This window comes from Mus caroli, unplaced genomic scaffold, assembly GCF_978045245.1.
Source record: "Mus caroli unplaced genomic scaffold, Mus_caroli_1 scaffold_6, whole genome shotgun sequence".
Lineage (NCBI taxonomy): Eukaryota > Metazoa > Chordata > Mammalia > Rodentia > Muridae > Mus > Mus caroli.
This window is the reverse complement of record NW_028227261.1, coordinates 143,375,049-143,390,197: the sequence shown is the minus strand read 5'-3', so window position 1 is coordinate 143,390,197 and position 15,149 is coordinate 143,375,049.

Genomic DNA, 15,149 nt, shown 5'->3' with positions numbered 1-15,149 from the left:
GAAATCACACATATACATGGAAGCTGAACAATGCTCTACTCAATGATAACTTGGTTAAGAAAGAAATAAAGAAGCTGGGCGTGGTGGCGCACGCCTTTGATCCCAGCACTCGGGAGGCAGGGGCAGGCGGATTTCTGAGTTCGAGGCCAGCCTGGTCTACAAAGTGAGTTCCAGGACAGCCAAGGCTACACAGAGAAAAACCAAAAAAAAAAAAAAAAAAAAAAAAAAAAAGAAATAAAGAAAAAAATTAAAGGCCTTTTAGAATTTAACGAAAATGAAGACACATCATACAAAAATGTATGGGACACAATGAGAGCAGTGGTAAGAGGAAAACTCATAACTCTGAGTGCCCCCGAAAAGAAACCGGAGAGAGCTTACACTAGTAGCTTAATAGTACACATGAAAGCTCTAGAACAGAAAGAAGTAAACACATCCAAGAGGAGTAGACCACCGGAGATAATCAAACTTGGGGCTGAAATCAACCAAATAGAATAAAAAAGAACTAAACAAAGAATCAACAAAACCAGGAGCTGGTTCTTTGAGAAAATCAACAAGATAGATAATCCCTTAGCCAGACTAACCAGAGAACACAGAGACAATATCCAAATTAATAAAATCAGAAATGAAAAGGGAGGCTTAACAATGAAATATATCTTAAAATAATGATTCTGTTTGTTGAATATTAACAGTTGAAAATATTAAAATCATGTTCTACAAATAGCATGGAAACATTATTGATAATTTTTCTCACTGTGCTTGAAATTAGCATTTTCTTAATGTTTAACTTCAAAGAGGTTTTGCTATTTTGAATTTTAAAAATACACTTATGGATAAAATAATTTCTCTCCTAGAAACACTGATAATCATTTTTAAGTAAACTTATAGTTAGACAATGTACACAGATATAAAGTGCATTTTAAATACTCTCTCAGTATGTCAGGTGGTATCATATAAAGGCTTTTGAATATATTTCTTAATGATTCATTTTTACTATTTTGTGCTCTTTTACTATGCTTAATTCCCAAAGAATATTTTGTATGTTTTGAAACATAGTATTCAACATTAGATATAGGATTCTCAGTTATGGATAATAGTAAATGTTTATTAATGATATTTTTAGGGTATGAAAGGATACGAGTATAAAAGTTGAACAAATTTTTTATGTATTATTTGATTCTCAAAATACTCAATATTATTAATATATTTGATGTATAAAATGCATTTAAATAATAAAATTTAAGGGAAAAAAAAGGAAAATATATAGGCTTGCCTACAGCACCATCTTATGGAAACTTTTTTTAAATTGAGATTCCCTCCTCTCAGATGACTTAAGCTTATGTAAAATTAGCATAAAACTATGCAGCACATCCCCGACCAAAACCAGCCCAGGACCAGATTAGTACAGAAATCTACCAGACTTTCAAAGAAGAGGTCATGACAGTACTCCTTACAGATATCTCATAAAATAGAAACAGAAGAATGACGCCACAGTTGCCCTGATACCCAAACTGTAAAGACTCAGGTGGAAAGAGTTATGGACCCATTGCCCTATGAACATAGATATAAACGTTCTCAGTAAAATACTTGCAAAAAGAATCCAAGAACACCATAATCATGTCATCTGCAAATAAGGATACTTTTCCTTCTCCTTTCCAATTTATATGCCCTTGATCTCTTATGATACAAAAATTGCCAACAAAATACTTGCAGGGATGATTCAACATACAAAACTCTGTCGATGTAATTCACTCTATAAACAAACTGAAAGACAAAAACCACATCATCACAATCATTTCATTAGATGCGGAAAAGGCCTTTGACAAACTCATGATAAAAGTTCTGGAGAGAGTAGGGACAAACCTAAGCATAATAAAGCATAATAAGAATAATAAAGAAGGGCTGGTGAGATGGCTCAGTGGGTAAGAGCACCCAACTGTTCTTCCGAAGGTCCAGAGTTCAAATCCCAGCAACCACATGGTGGCTCACAACCACCGGAAATGAGATCTGACACCCTCTTCTGGTGTGTCTGAAGATAGCTACAGTGTACTTACATATAATAAATAAATAAATCTTTAAAAAAAAAGAATAATAAAGAAAATTTACAGCAAGTTTGTAGGCAACAGGAACTTAAATGGAGAGAAAGTCGAAGTAATTCTATTAAAATAAAAAACAAGATGAGGCTGTTCACTCTGTTCATACCTACCCAATACAGTACTTGAAGCCTTAGCTAGAGCAATAAGACAACTGAAGGGGATCAAGAGAATACAAATTAAAAAGGGAGAAGTCAAAATATCTTTATTTGCAGATGATATACATAAGTGACCCTAAAAATTCCACTGGGGAACTCCTACAGGTGATAAACACTTAAATCTTTAAAAGGTAAAAAATTAAAATAAAAAAATAGCTGCGTGGTGGTGGCATATGCCTTTAATCCCAGCACTTGGGAGGCAGAAGCAGGTGGATTTCTGAGTTCGAGGCCAGCCTGGTCTACAGAGTGAGTTCCAGGACAGCCAGGGCTATACAGAGAAATACTGTCTTGAAAAACAAAAACAAAAACAAAACAAGAAAAAAAAACCCAAAAATAAAACCAAAAAATAAAATGAAAATAAATAAAGAATACCTGGGTACAAAATTAATTTCCAAAAATCAGTAACCCTCCTATATATAAATGAGAAACAGACTGAGAAAGAAACCATGGAAACAACACTTGTGGACACCTGATCTTTTTTAAAGAAGCCAGGTACACAGTGGAAAAAAGACAGCATCTAAAAAACATAGTGTTGGTCAAACATGACAGCTGCAAGCAGAAGAATCCAAATGGGTCCATGCTAACTATGATGCAAAAAATCCAAATCCAAATAGATCAAAGACTTCAACATAAAAACACTGAACTTGATACAGAGAACGTGGGGAGTAGCCTTGAACTCATTGGCATAGGAAAAGACTGGACAGAACCGTTATCACAGATTAACAAAACCAATTAATAAACTGCACCTCATGAAACTGAGGAGCTCATGCATGGCAAAGGACACCGTCATTCAGACAGAGACAGCCTTCAGGATGGGAAAAGACTTTTACCAACTCCACATCCTATGAAGGAACAATAGCCAGCGTGTATAAAGAATGCAAAAACTGGTCAACAAGAAAACGAAAAAAAAAATAAAAATGAGATAAAGATTTAAATAGAGAATTCTCAAAAGAGGAAACTCAAATGGCTGAAAAACACTTACAGAAATGTTTAAAATCCCTAGCCATGAAGGAAAAGCAAATCAAAACTACTTTGAGATTGCCGTATGTATGTTGGGACCAGCTATGGTTTCATGGCCTCTGTTTTCTTCCTCTCAGGGTATCCAGACACCACTGCACACTGGACTGCATACCTTTATTTGGGGTGGGGCTGCACTCATTTGCTTTATTCAGGTGACCAAGGGCTATATATGAACTTTGGAGAGTGGGAAGTATTTTTTAGGGTGAATGAAATCATTGGCTGGTATTTAAAATACCGTGAATGACTCATTTGTATCAAGACAGCATTCCATGAATCCCAGGTACTTGGGAGAGTTCTTATAAGGAAAGAGGAAGTTGAATTTGAAGATTTGCCAAGGCTATGTGACCTTCCTTGGGTACAGGGTATGGGGGATCAGGCTCCCCATACAAGGTTCGAGAAGGGGAACCCATTTTGTTCTGAGCTCAGAGGAGCTATCTGGACATGGTAGACTGCAACCGTAATTAGTTTCCCTACATAAGATTTCATTTTATTTTTCTCTTTCGAGACAGGGTTTCTCTGTGTAGCCCTGGCTGTCCTGGAACTCACTTTGTAGACCAGGCTGGCCTCGAACTCAGAAATCTGCCTGCCTCTGCCTCCCAAGTGCTGGGATCAAAGGTGTGCGCCACCACGCCCGACTAAGATTTCATTTTTTGGTTTAATTTTGTTTTTGTATATATGCACAAAATACTGTATTTAATTTGCTTATATTTGGATATTAGTTGTTAAGTAAATGATAACCAAGATACAATTCGTAGAACCACACAAGTTAGGTAGAGTGTAAGGAATTGAGAGAGACAGATATCCCTAGGTAAGGGAAATAGAATAGATACTTATGGATGGGTGTGGAATGAGCTGGAATAGGGAAATCAAGTTGGGAGGCATAATAAAGAGGAGGGAATATGAGAAAACAACTAAAAATAAGGGATAGTATGGAAACCTAACACAGTGGAAACTTCCTAACATATATACATATATGAAGGTGATCTAAATAAAATTGACAAATAATGGGGGAGAAAGAGCCCCTACTGGACATCTCTTGTCACCAAATAAAGCTTCTAGTCCCAGTTTTGGATTATATCTAATTGAGTTGTTGGGCAAGAGCACCCTATAGAAATGGGGATCCCCAAACAACCCATACTGCTGCTAAGTCTATAGGTTGCTCTTCAGAAACTGACAACAAGCCTCCACCCTGCCCTTCTTTGCTGAGGACAGCACGTACCTGAAATAATCCTACCAAAAGCATTCTCTAACTCATTGAACAGAGAAATTTAGCTGGTACCTACATAGAGCCTTTACCCCTAGGTTCTAGCATCTTTGCTACAGGAATATACTTTGCGCATTACCAAAAGAGAAATGTAAATGTCAAGCCAGACATGAGACCTTGCCTCAACAACGGTGCCCTGCCTGCAAGATATGTTAGTACAATGGTGGTACAAAGCTTAGGGGAGTAACCGACCATTATCTGACTTGACTTAAGGCCAACTCTATAAGATGAATCCCATATCTGATATTGCTTGAGTGACCAAGAACCTGAGATTAGATAGATAGCCCAGGGACCTAAGGTAAAGCAAATACGAATAAACAAAACCAATAACAAACAAAAAACATAGCAATAATAATGACATTCTGCTATATAAATGAAAAAAAAAAGGAATTAAAAAGGGAGGATATAAGCCGGGCGGTGGTGGCGCACACCTTTGATCCCAGCACTTGGGAGGCAGAGGCAGGTGGATTTCTGAGTTCGAGGCCAGCCTGGTCTACAGAGTGAGTTCCAGGACAGCCAGGGCTACACAGAGAAACCCTGTCTCGAAAAACCAAAAAAAAAAAAAAAAAAAAAAAGAAAAAAAAAGGGAGGATATAACTGTGCCTAGGAATGATGGAGGAAAAATGTATTGTAGATATGGGGGAGAGCATAGCAGAGACATTTGGGAGAGTCTAGAGTGAACAGGACCCTAAGCTGGCACATGTGTGGCGGGGAAGAGGGGAGAAGGGAGACCCAGGAGATCAGGAGACCAAGTGGCTAAAAGGTCTTATATAACTTAAATGGCTGACTTACATAGGAAGGGCAGCTCAGCTCCTGGACTGAAGAATTTAGGTTGGGGGCAGGGTATGCTAGCCAGGAGGACCCAGTAGCAGCTAAGGACTGGGGGATGCAGGTGGAACCTGTGTCAGCTTTGATATGTTAATAGGCACTTTAGTTAGCCAGTTTGCCAGTATTAGCCAGAGACCTAATATTGCATTCAAAGATCAGTGCCTTGCTCACCCATCATCAGAGAAGATTCTTCTTGCAGCAGATGGGGAGTGTGTGTGTGGGGGGGAGGTGGGGCGTGGGGAGAGTGGGGATGCTGAGATCCATAGCCAGACTTTATGCAGAGAGTGAGAGACCTTGAAACACTCAGCCTTAAAAGGGATGTTTCAATCAAATTCCTTTCCTCAGGGCTCAGACTTGGAGGCCAACAGAGTGTAAGAGCCAGGGAGGATGAAGGACACTAAAAAAACAAAGCTCTCTAAATCGACATAAGCAAAGCATGTGTGAATTCACAGAGTCTGAAACAGCAAGTACAGGGACCTGTCTGCACCAGGTCCTCTGCATATATACCAGGGGCTCCAGCTTAGTGTTTTTATGGGATTCCTGAATGTGTGAATGAGTGGGTCTCTGATTCTTATGCCGTCTCATGGGCTCTTTTCATCTGTTTTGTGCAGTTCCAATGTGTTAGTTTTTGTTTCATATGTATTATTTTATATTCCCTTAGAAGCTTGTTTGTTTTCTGAAAGAGGAAGTGGGGAGGAACTGAGAGGAGCAGAGGGAGGGGAAATCATAATCAAGAGATATTATGTGAGAAAAAAATCTATTTTTAATAAGAGGGAAAATATTTCTACCTCAATTGGTATTTCAACAGGATTTTAAGCCTATTCCAGAAGAGATCACAAGTTTTCCATTGCTCTTTGACCAACCCAAATAGCTTCCTGGCATACTCAACATAGAGAATGTTCTCTTTTCCCCACTTGACTATCTGGCATTTGCATTTAATAGTCAATTTTCAGCCTTGCCCTAGGAAGCTTTTTCATGAGAATAGTCTTAAGGATGTGAGTGTGGGAGAGCTGTCCCTGTCACTTGTCTGCTGTGTAGCGGTGTGAGAGAGGGAGTGATGCCCTTTTTCTTGCCCTTTGTCACCTACTGCAAGTGGGAGAGCTGGTCCTGCCCCTCACCTGCTGCAGCACTCAGGAGAGCTGACCCTGCACCTCCCCTGGTCATTAGAGTAGAGCTAGCCCTGGTCAGGTGAGAGTGGGAAAGCTGGCTCTGCCCCTTGTCAGCTCAGCATTGGGTGGGCTAGCCAGGGCAGTGCTGGAGAGCTCACCCTCGTGGTATGGGTGAGGGAGGGCTGGTGGGCTGACTAGCTCAGCTTCTACCCAGGCCCAGATCCAGGGCTTTGAGTTGGCCCACCCCAACATTTATCCCATCTGTAAACTGCTGGGGCATGTGCAGGAGCCAGTTCTTCAGCTTCAAAGCTTTGGGATCTCCATGACACAGGGTGACAACAGGATATCCTAGGGAAGTCCTGGTGAGGATCCTGTATTGATGGTGTAGCTGAAGCCAGAGGCATGGAACCAGGCCAATGACTCACTGCGATGAACATTTAAAAGTAAAGAAGTGTGGGCAAAAGGGTGTACTGTTGGACTCACTGTGACACGCTACCACTTCAACAATGAGAATTTTTTCCTTTGTGGGGAGGATGTGAGGGTGGAGGGTGGGTACGAAGGGATGGGAGATGAGTGGGACCAGGTGCATGACGTGAAAATCACAAAGAATCAATAAAAAGTTAAGTAAAAAAAGAGAACCAATTGAAATAATGAAGACAGAAAGAAAAAGAAAGAAAACAAGAAAAATGTTTTTGTCCTTTTCTATTAGACCACCACCCATCACCTCTGTCCTTGTCTGTTAAGTTGATGTCAGGCACTTCCTGGTAGAAGGAGAGATAAGCAAGGCATGATGTTTTTGGAGCAGAAACAACTGTGGAAACCTGTCCTTGAGACCTTTAAGGTAAATACTATTCACACGTTCATGTGTAAGCATGGCAGGACAGATATACATATGTTTAAAATATGGGATGTACAGCCCTAAGTATATATAAATAACATTCTATTATGAAACCAAAAGAGGAGCCACATTGTTGGTAAAGAGCTACAAGGATACGTTTCTGATTCCTAAGCTTAATGTATCCTGCAAACTATGTTTTACAACCTAGGCTGAACTTGAGACCCCATGATGTACGCCCATCCCTTTTCCTTGCTAAATTCTAGAATCTATGATATACGATTGCTCTTGCAAAAATGTGTCTTCCCAGATGAATCCCCACCCCCCCCCCCCTTTTTTTTTTGGTTTTTCGAGACAGGGTTTCTCTGTGTAGCCCTGGCTGTCCTGGAACTCACTTTGTAGACCAGGCTGGCCTTGAACTCAGAAATCCGCCTGTCTCTACTTCCCAAGTGCTGGGATTAAAGGCGAGCGCCACCACGCCCGGCTATGACTCCCCTTCTATATGATGTGTTCTTGCATTTATCTACCTCACAGGCAGCCTTGTACCCTGAGATCCCCACCCTTCTGTCGAGGTGCTAACATTCAGTTATCTCGACAGCTGGTGTTGTAGCAACCCTAGCCCTTCCCTATAAAAGAGACCTCAAAAGCCAGAGCCCTCTGAAATCCTGACTTTGGGAAAGGCAGCTGTCTGGCTTATTCAGACAGTTATGGAATTGGTTTTTCTCGGGTCTAACACTATCTGCAGTCAGAGTAAAGCTCTCCCCTATTCCTGCTCCTGGAGAACAGCCCCTCCTCCCATCTGAAACCCTTCGACAGAACCGAAGACTTTGTGTTTGTTGCTTTTCTAGTACTGTGACAAGACACCATGACCGAAGCAGCTTATAGAATGAAAGTCTTATTCGGGCTCATGGTTACAGAAGATTAGGGTTCATCTCCATCAAGGTGTGGAAGTTCGGCAGCAGGCAGGCATGGCAACTGGAGTGAGGGGAGAGCCTCACATCTTAAACTGATGGCTTGAGACTGAGAGAGAACGAACGCCTTTTCTTATTGCATTTATTTGTGTATTAATTTGTTTTGGTGGGTGGAGGTGTGGGTTTATAGGTGCATGCTCCACAGTATACATATGGAAGTCAGAGTTCCACAAGTCAGTTGTTCCTCCCACTGCTTGGTTTCTCAGGCGAGCGCTACCCTGCTCATCTGTGCGCCTCTCAAGTTCATTATTGATTTTACATGTGTTAACTAAGGACCAACTGTGTCATTGTACTGACTCTAGAAAAGAAAGTAAAATCACTCCCAAAGCATACGCTTAGCATGAAGGAGACTCGGTGTCCAGCATTTCCCCAGCATCTTTTCCTCAACCAACTCCACTCCTGCCAAGATGACAATCTAGCAAAGCATAAAGGTAAACGCAGGGTGGCGGTCACACCCATGTGCTCCATCGGTCAGGCTTCTTTAGTGAACTGAGCTGATGGCATGAGTATGAACTGATAGAAATTTCTTCGATTGACTTACAGCGCAACATGGGTAGCCAGTCGCCTTTCAATAGCTGCCTGCACACTGGAGAGCCTGAGAACCTGGTAGACACCTAGTCTACTAGGCTAGAGGTTGCAGTGGTCCCAATCTGGCCTGGACGGATGGGGAGGGGGAGCTGCTCTGGAGAGTTGCCCGTCTATTTCTGCAGTGTGTGATGAAGGGAGAAGAAGCTGGTTTCAGAGAGCAGCAGGCAGCCCTGGTGGTAGTGGCGGCTGCTGCCAGCAGCAACAGCAGGGCAGAGGAACTCTCCATAGGCAGATTTGAACTCATCAGTGAGACATACTCCAAACACTCTAAAATTTTGTCTTTTAAAGAATGTTTTTGTAAATATATTATTATTATTAATTATTATTATCATTATCTCTTGTGTGTAGCCCTGGCTGTCCTGGAACTCACTCTGTAGACCAGGCTGGCCTTAAACTCAGAAATCTGCCTGCCTCTGCCTCCCAAATGCTGGGATTAAAGGTGTGCGCCACCACTGACTGGCCTTTATAGGCCCATTTATATGCAGAGATAGCTTAAGGCCCAAATTTGCTTTCTTTAAAAATTATACAGTATAAGAGGCTGCTTGCATTTATAATTATAAATATGTTGCACAAACTATATTGTTGACTTATTATTTCTGAAAATGACCTACCATATTGTTTCTATAACAAGGCATAGTGGCACACACATGCAACTCCAGCATTCAGGACACTGAGGCAAGAAGGCTGAGAGTTCCAGGGAAGCTTGGGCTGCATGGCAAGACCCTGTGCTTTAAAAACTAAGATGAAATAAAAATGGCCGCTTAGAGAATCAGCTCAGAGGTGACAAGCATTGGCTGCCTCTGCAGGGGTCTCAGGTTTGATTTCTAGCAGCATCATGATGGCTCACAAATGTCTGCAGCTCCAGGGCACCCATGATTCTCTTCTGGCCTCCATAGGCACCACGCATGCACATTGTACACAGAGATGCTTCTAGGCAGTGGTGGGCTCTGGTGGGCTTGAGTATGGCAAACATGGCCCTAGCAGGCCTTGCCTTCCCCATATCTTTCTCCTCCTTGCTGAAAACGATTAGATCACATTCCTAAAGCTGGCCACCAAGCTCTGCTCCCGTACTTGTCCACTTCTCCCTCCTGAGGCTGACTACCTAGGTCCAGCTAGGTATACATCACAGTATTGAAGTCCAGCAATCAAAAGCCCCCCTTTTGGCTTCCCTAACTAACCTGTCCAATCAACATTAAACACCTCACACTAGCGTGGGGTTTCTCCTTTTATCTTTACAAACTCCCATTTGCCTTTAGGCCATGTCTGCCTCTCTCTGTCCTTTGTCCCTCCAGGGTAAACATACCTTTTCCTTCCTTACACCCTTCCCCTTCTCCTTTGTCCTCTGTCTCTTGTCTTCATCTCTTATTCTTTTCTGTTTGTCCCTCTGGAGCACATACATCTCCTTTGTGCTGAGAACTTGGTCTTGGCGTGTGTCATGTGCCAACACTGGTTCTTTTGGGCAAAACACTTGTACACCTAAAATAAATAAATTAATTTTACTTAGGAGAGGATTGAATCATGACTAAAGCCAGGAAGCCTGTTATAGGTACTGGGGAAACTGTGGCGAAGACAGAGGAACAAGCTGAGCAAATATTGCCCTCAACTATACTGATCTGGGATCCTAACACTGGTCAAGGTAAGGGGGCACTAGACACCTAGCTTTGGGGCCTCTTGACCAGAATGAGAGCACCAACTAAAAAGCCAACTAATCTCTCAAAGGTAGCCGAGGTAATTCAGGGAAATCAGAAATCTCCTGTTGGGTTCCTGGGGCACCTCTGGGAGGTTTCCCTGCCTGGTAAACCAGCTGGATGAAACCCAGCAGGCTGTTAATATCGCTTTTGTCACCCAGTTGGTGCCACGTGTGTACAGGATGTTACAGAAATTATAAGGATTCAAGGGGACAGATAGGCCATAGTGGTGGCCCAGCACTTGGGAGGCAGAGGCAGGCAGATTTCTGAGTTCGAGGTCAGCCTGGTCTACAGAGTGAGTTCTAGGACAGCCTGGGCTACACAGAGAAACCCTGTCTTGAAAACAAAACAAAAGAAAGAAAGAAAGAAATAGCTCAGAAGACTTTTAAAAACAGAGATCCAGGTGAGAAGAAAGACAAGAGGCTGGCCAGAATAATGGTGGTTGTGTTCAGAGAAAGGCCCAATAAAAACCCAAAGTACTCTTGGCAACCAATCAGCCTCTGAGGAGAAAAAGGACATTGGTAGAATGGGTGCCCACAATGCAGATAGGGAAAAGGAAGACAGATTCTCAGTCCTACAGGATCAGGTTGACTGGGCCAGGTCTTCACACCAATGAATCCCCGAGGGCCCATGGTCACAGGAAAAGTATGGAGCAAAACTCTCTAGTTCCTGGTGTTTGTGGGTTCAGTTCATTCAGTGCTGATCCAACCCCTGGGACCTCTCACTAAGGAAACAACCACCATCTAAGAGGCCATAGGAATTGAAACCTATGTTTGGACCACTCCCTATAGACATACATTTTTTGAAACCTACTTTTAATAAGGAATCACCCTCTCCTCTAGCCCACCAGCCAGCAGAGGTAGTGGGAGAGAAAAGTTATTAGGCTATCGGGGAAGTCGACCTGTTCAGAAATAATTCTTTGCAGGCAAGTTTGATCTCAAGTTTGATCAGCAGTTCAGTCCCATAACAAACACCAAATATGATTCTGCAGCTGCAGACTAGTCCTTTCATCAAGTAGACACTAGGCAGCTGTAGTTCAATCCTGAAGAAACCCATCAGGCTCACCAACTGGCCTGAGTCAAGGCCGCTGAAGTGGCAGGCTGCCGCAGGAACCTCACTAGCAGTTCTTGGGTGAGTTTCTCTTAATGGCTGTGTTACCATGAGTTGCGCTCAACAAAGCTATGCAAGGCAAACCAATCCCTGTGTGTCTTTAGCAAAGAACAGCGAGGTGAAACAAACCAAACCAAAGCACTGTGCTTGTCTCCTACTGTGGGGTCATTTTTATAGTCTTTCATCAAACATTCTTTCACCTGTGCCTGCTTCAGGAAAACAGACTTTCACGTGTTTGCTTTAGCAAGAAATCATTTCACCCGTGTGCCCCAACAAAACATCATTTGACATAACTAACTTTCCAAAGAACCCAGAAGTTTCCACCTCAACTCCCCACTAGAAGGGAACCTTGGATAAAGTACTACTATGGCTCATTCTTTTCTTTTTATGTTGGATAAGGGTTCACACCCAGCTGTCCTGGTGATTTACCCTTATCAGAAGAACGTAGAATGACAGAAGAGAGAATGAGAAACTGGGAAGGGGTGACTGCCTCTTGACAGAATTAATGCTAAAGTTCCCTGGAGTGTGGGCAGAGACCAGTTCCCCTGGACTGGCCTCACACTGACTGCCAGCTGTTGTTAAACTCTCAGGCTCAGCCTTGACTGTAATGATTAAGAAGTTTCCAATCTCAAGAGAAGCTAAGGCAAGCATTTGGAAGCACATTAGTTACCTTAGAAGATGCAGGAATTATGGTTCCCTGACACCTTGGAACACTCTACTACTCTCTGTCATTAAGCCAGGCACCAAAGGTTGTCATCCTGTTCAGGACTTAGAAGTAAATAAGAGAGTGGACATGATCCACTTGATTGTGACACACCTTTTTACTTTTCTCAGTCTATGTATCCAGGAAAAAAACAAAAAAACAAAAAAACAAACTGCATACAATGTCTTAGACCTAAAGGATGCATTTTCCTTTCTGCCCCTGGCACCTGTGAGTCTTGCTTTTGAATGGACTGATTCTGAGTTAGGGTTGGCCAATTGACTTGAATGAGACTGCCACAGGGATTTAAGAACTCACCTACTCTGATGAAGCTCTTAGTTGGTCGTGCTCCAGTATCAAGGAATGTCACTCTCTTCTTGCAGTATGTGGATGATCCTCTCATTGTCGCATGCACTTGAAGGAGTGCCAACAAGCAACAGTAGAACTATTTGAAATGCTTCAGCTACCATATGTCTGCTAAAAAGGCCCAATCATTTTTCCAAAACGTAATTTATCTGAGGTGTTGTTTAGAGGGTGACAGTAGGACCCTGTCCTGACGCAGGATTCAAGCTATGTTAAATATCCAAGAACCACAGGATAAAAAGAATTCTTGGGTAGAGTTGAATACTAGAGACTATGGATATTGAACTTTGCAGAAATAGCAAAGCCAATCTACCAGAGCCTGGGAGGAAATGGGATCCCATTGCTGAGAGGGGAAGCAAAGGAGGAATTCTAAAAGACGTCAGCCTTAGCACCAGGGCTGCCTGATGTCAAACCTTTCCACTTGTTTGTGGATGAATGATGCAGGGTAATGGAATGCATACTGACTCAAGCTTTGGGACACTGGAAAAGGCCTGAGGCCTGTTTTTCTGAATGCTGAGACACTGTTGAAGCAGGATAGCCAGCCTGCAATGCATTGCTGGCACAGAACTCTTGCTAAAGGAAACTGATAAATCAACTGTGGGACAGGAGCTGGTTATCAACACTCCCCACCCCACTGAGATGCTCTTTCGGGGAGCCTCTGAGCACTGGATGGATGTCGAACACATGCCTCACCCACCATCAGGCTCTCCTGGTAAATGTGAACAGGATCAGGTTCTGTCTGTAGTATTAAATCCAGCATCTCCCCTGCCTAACCCTGAAGAACAGCCAGCCCATGACTGTGCCCCAGTTATTGATCACTTGCAGTATGGATAACTGGACCTCTGACTCCAGCCTCTCAGGAAGGCAGATTCGGCTCTATTCACCAATGAAAGCAGTTATGTTCAGGAAAGGATCATGCATGCAGGAACAGCTGTGGCGATACTCACTGAAGTAATCTGGGCGCAATCTCTGCCTCAAGAGACATCAACCCAAAATACAAAGCTGACAGTCTTGACCCAGGCTCTAAGGTAAAGAAATAGCTGCACAAACTGGGCGTGGTGGTCCACGCCTTTAATCCCAGCACTTGGGAGGCAGAGGCAGGCAGATTTTTGAGTTCAAGGCCAGCCTGGTCTACAAAGTGAGTTCCAGGACAGCCAGGGCTATACAGAGAAATCCTGTCTCGAAAAACAAAACAAAACAAAACAAAGAAATAGCTGCACAGTCAACATCTAGACTGAGAGCCAGTGGCCTTTGCCACTGCACACATCCATGGTGCTTTGTACCTAGAGCAGGGCCTGTTGTCCTTCTTGGGAAAGGAAATCAAAAACAAAGAGAAGACCCCTGCTCTTCTAGCAGCTACTTGGCTGCTGGAGAAACTTGCTCCTAACCATTGTCCAGGACACCAGAAAAGAGACTTAGCAGAAGGCTTGGGTGAGAGACTTACTGATGCCACAGCAGTAAGAAGAACTGTATGAAGTAGAAGTTTCTGGTTTCTTTGGAGACTCAATTGTGTCATGTGATGTATTTCTGGAAACTGTCGTATGAGAGCATGTTTTTGCTGAATCAGACAAGTGGGAGGATGTTTTGCTGAGAACAGACACATGGTGTTTTTCTGGAAGCTGCCTGTAAAAAGGGCATGTGATGTTTTGTTAGAGCAGATAGTTGAGAGAACACGTGATGTTCGGAAAGGGGATAAGTGTAACCCAACAGACAGTAATGACACTGCGTGATATTGGTTCACCTTGCCACTCTTTGCTGATCATTGTTTGTTGTGACTTTGTAGAAAGAAATGCACCAAAGAACTTCTGGTGATGTTCTGGCAGATTTTTGTTGCTTCCAAGGACTCAGGTGATTGGGAGAGCCTTAAGATTTTTTTTCTGGATTGAACTGCTTGCTGATTCATTAATGGTGTTTGTGAGTGGTTTGAGCTACTGCTGCTGATTCAAATGAACTGAACTGCTAATATCCTGACAACACAGATTGGATTCACCACAAAGAACTATTTCTAAACAGGTCCATATCCTCCTTTGCCCTGTCAGCTTTTCATTTTCACTACCTGTTGGGTGGTAGGCTAGAAGGGAGATTAAAGCCTTCCCTGTAAATGACCTTCTATGGCTCTCACAGTGCCAGGCCTCAGCTGCTCTCCATGACCCCTTCATGCCTTCAAAACCAGTACCACCTGGGTGACTCTTACACATTACCAAGTCCAGCCACAGTACGAGGTACAGCCTTGGCTATCTCTGGAACACAGCCTCTGTGTTCTCAGAAAGCACTTCCCAGAAAATTGCACTTCAATGATGCTGGTCTCTTCTTAATCACCACTAATTTCTTAGCTACCAGCATCAATAGTGCCAGTAATGCAAGGTTTTTGCTTTAGTAGTTCTCATATCTTGTTAATCACAGCTGATTCTTCAGCCCCAGCTAA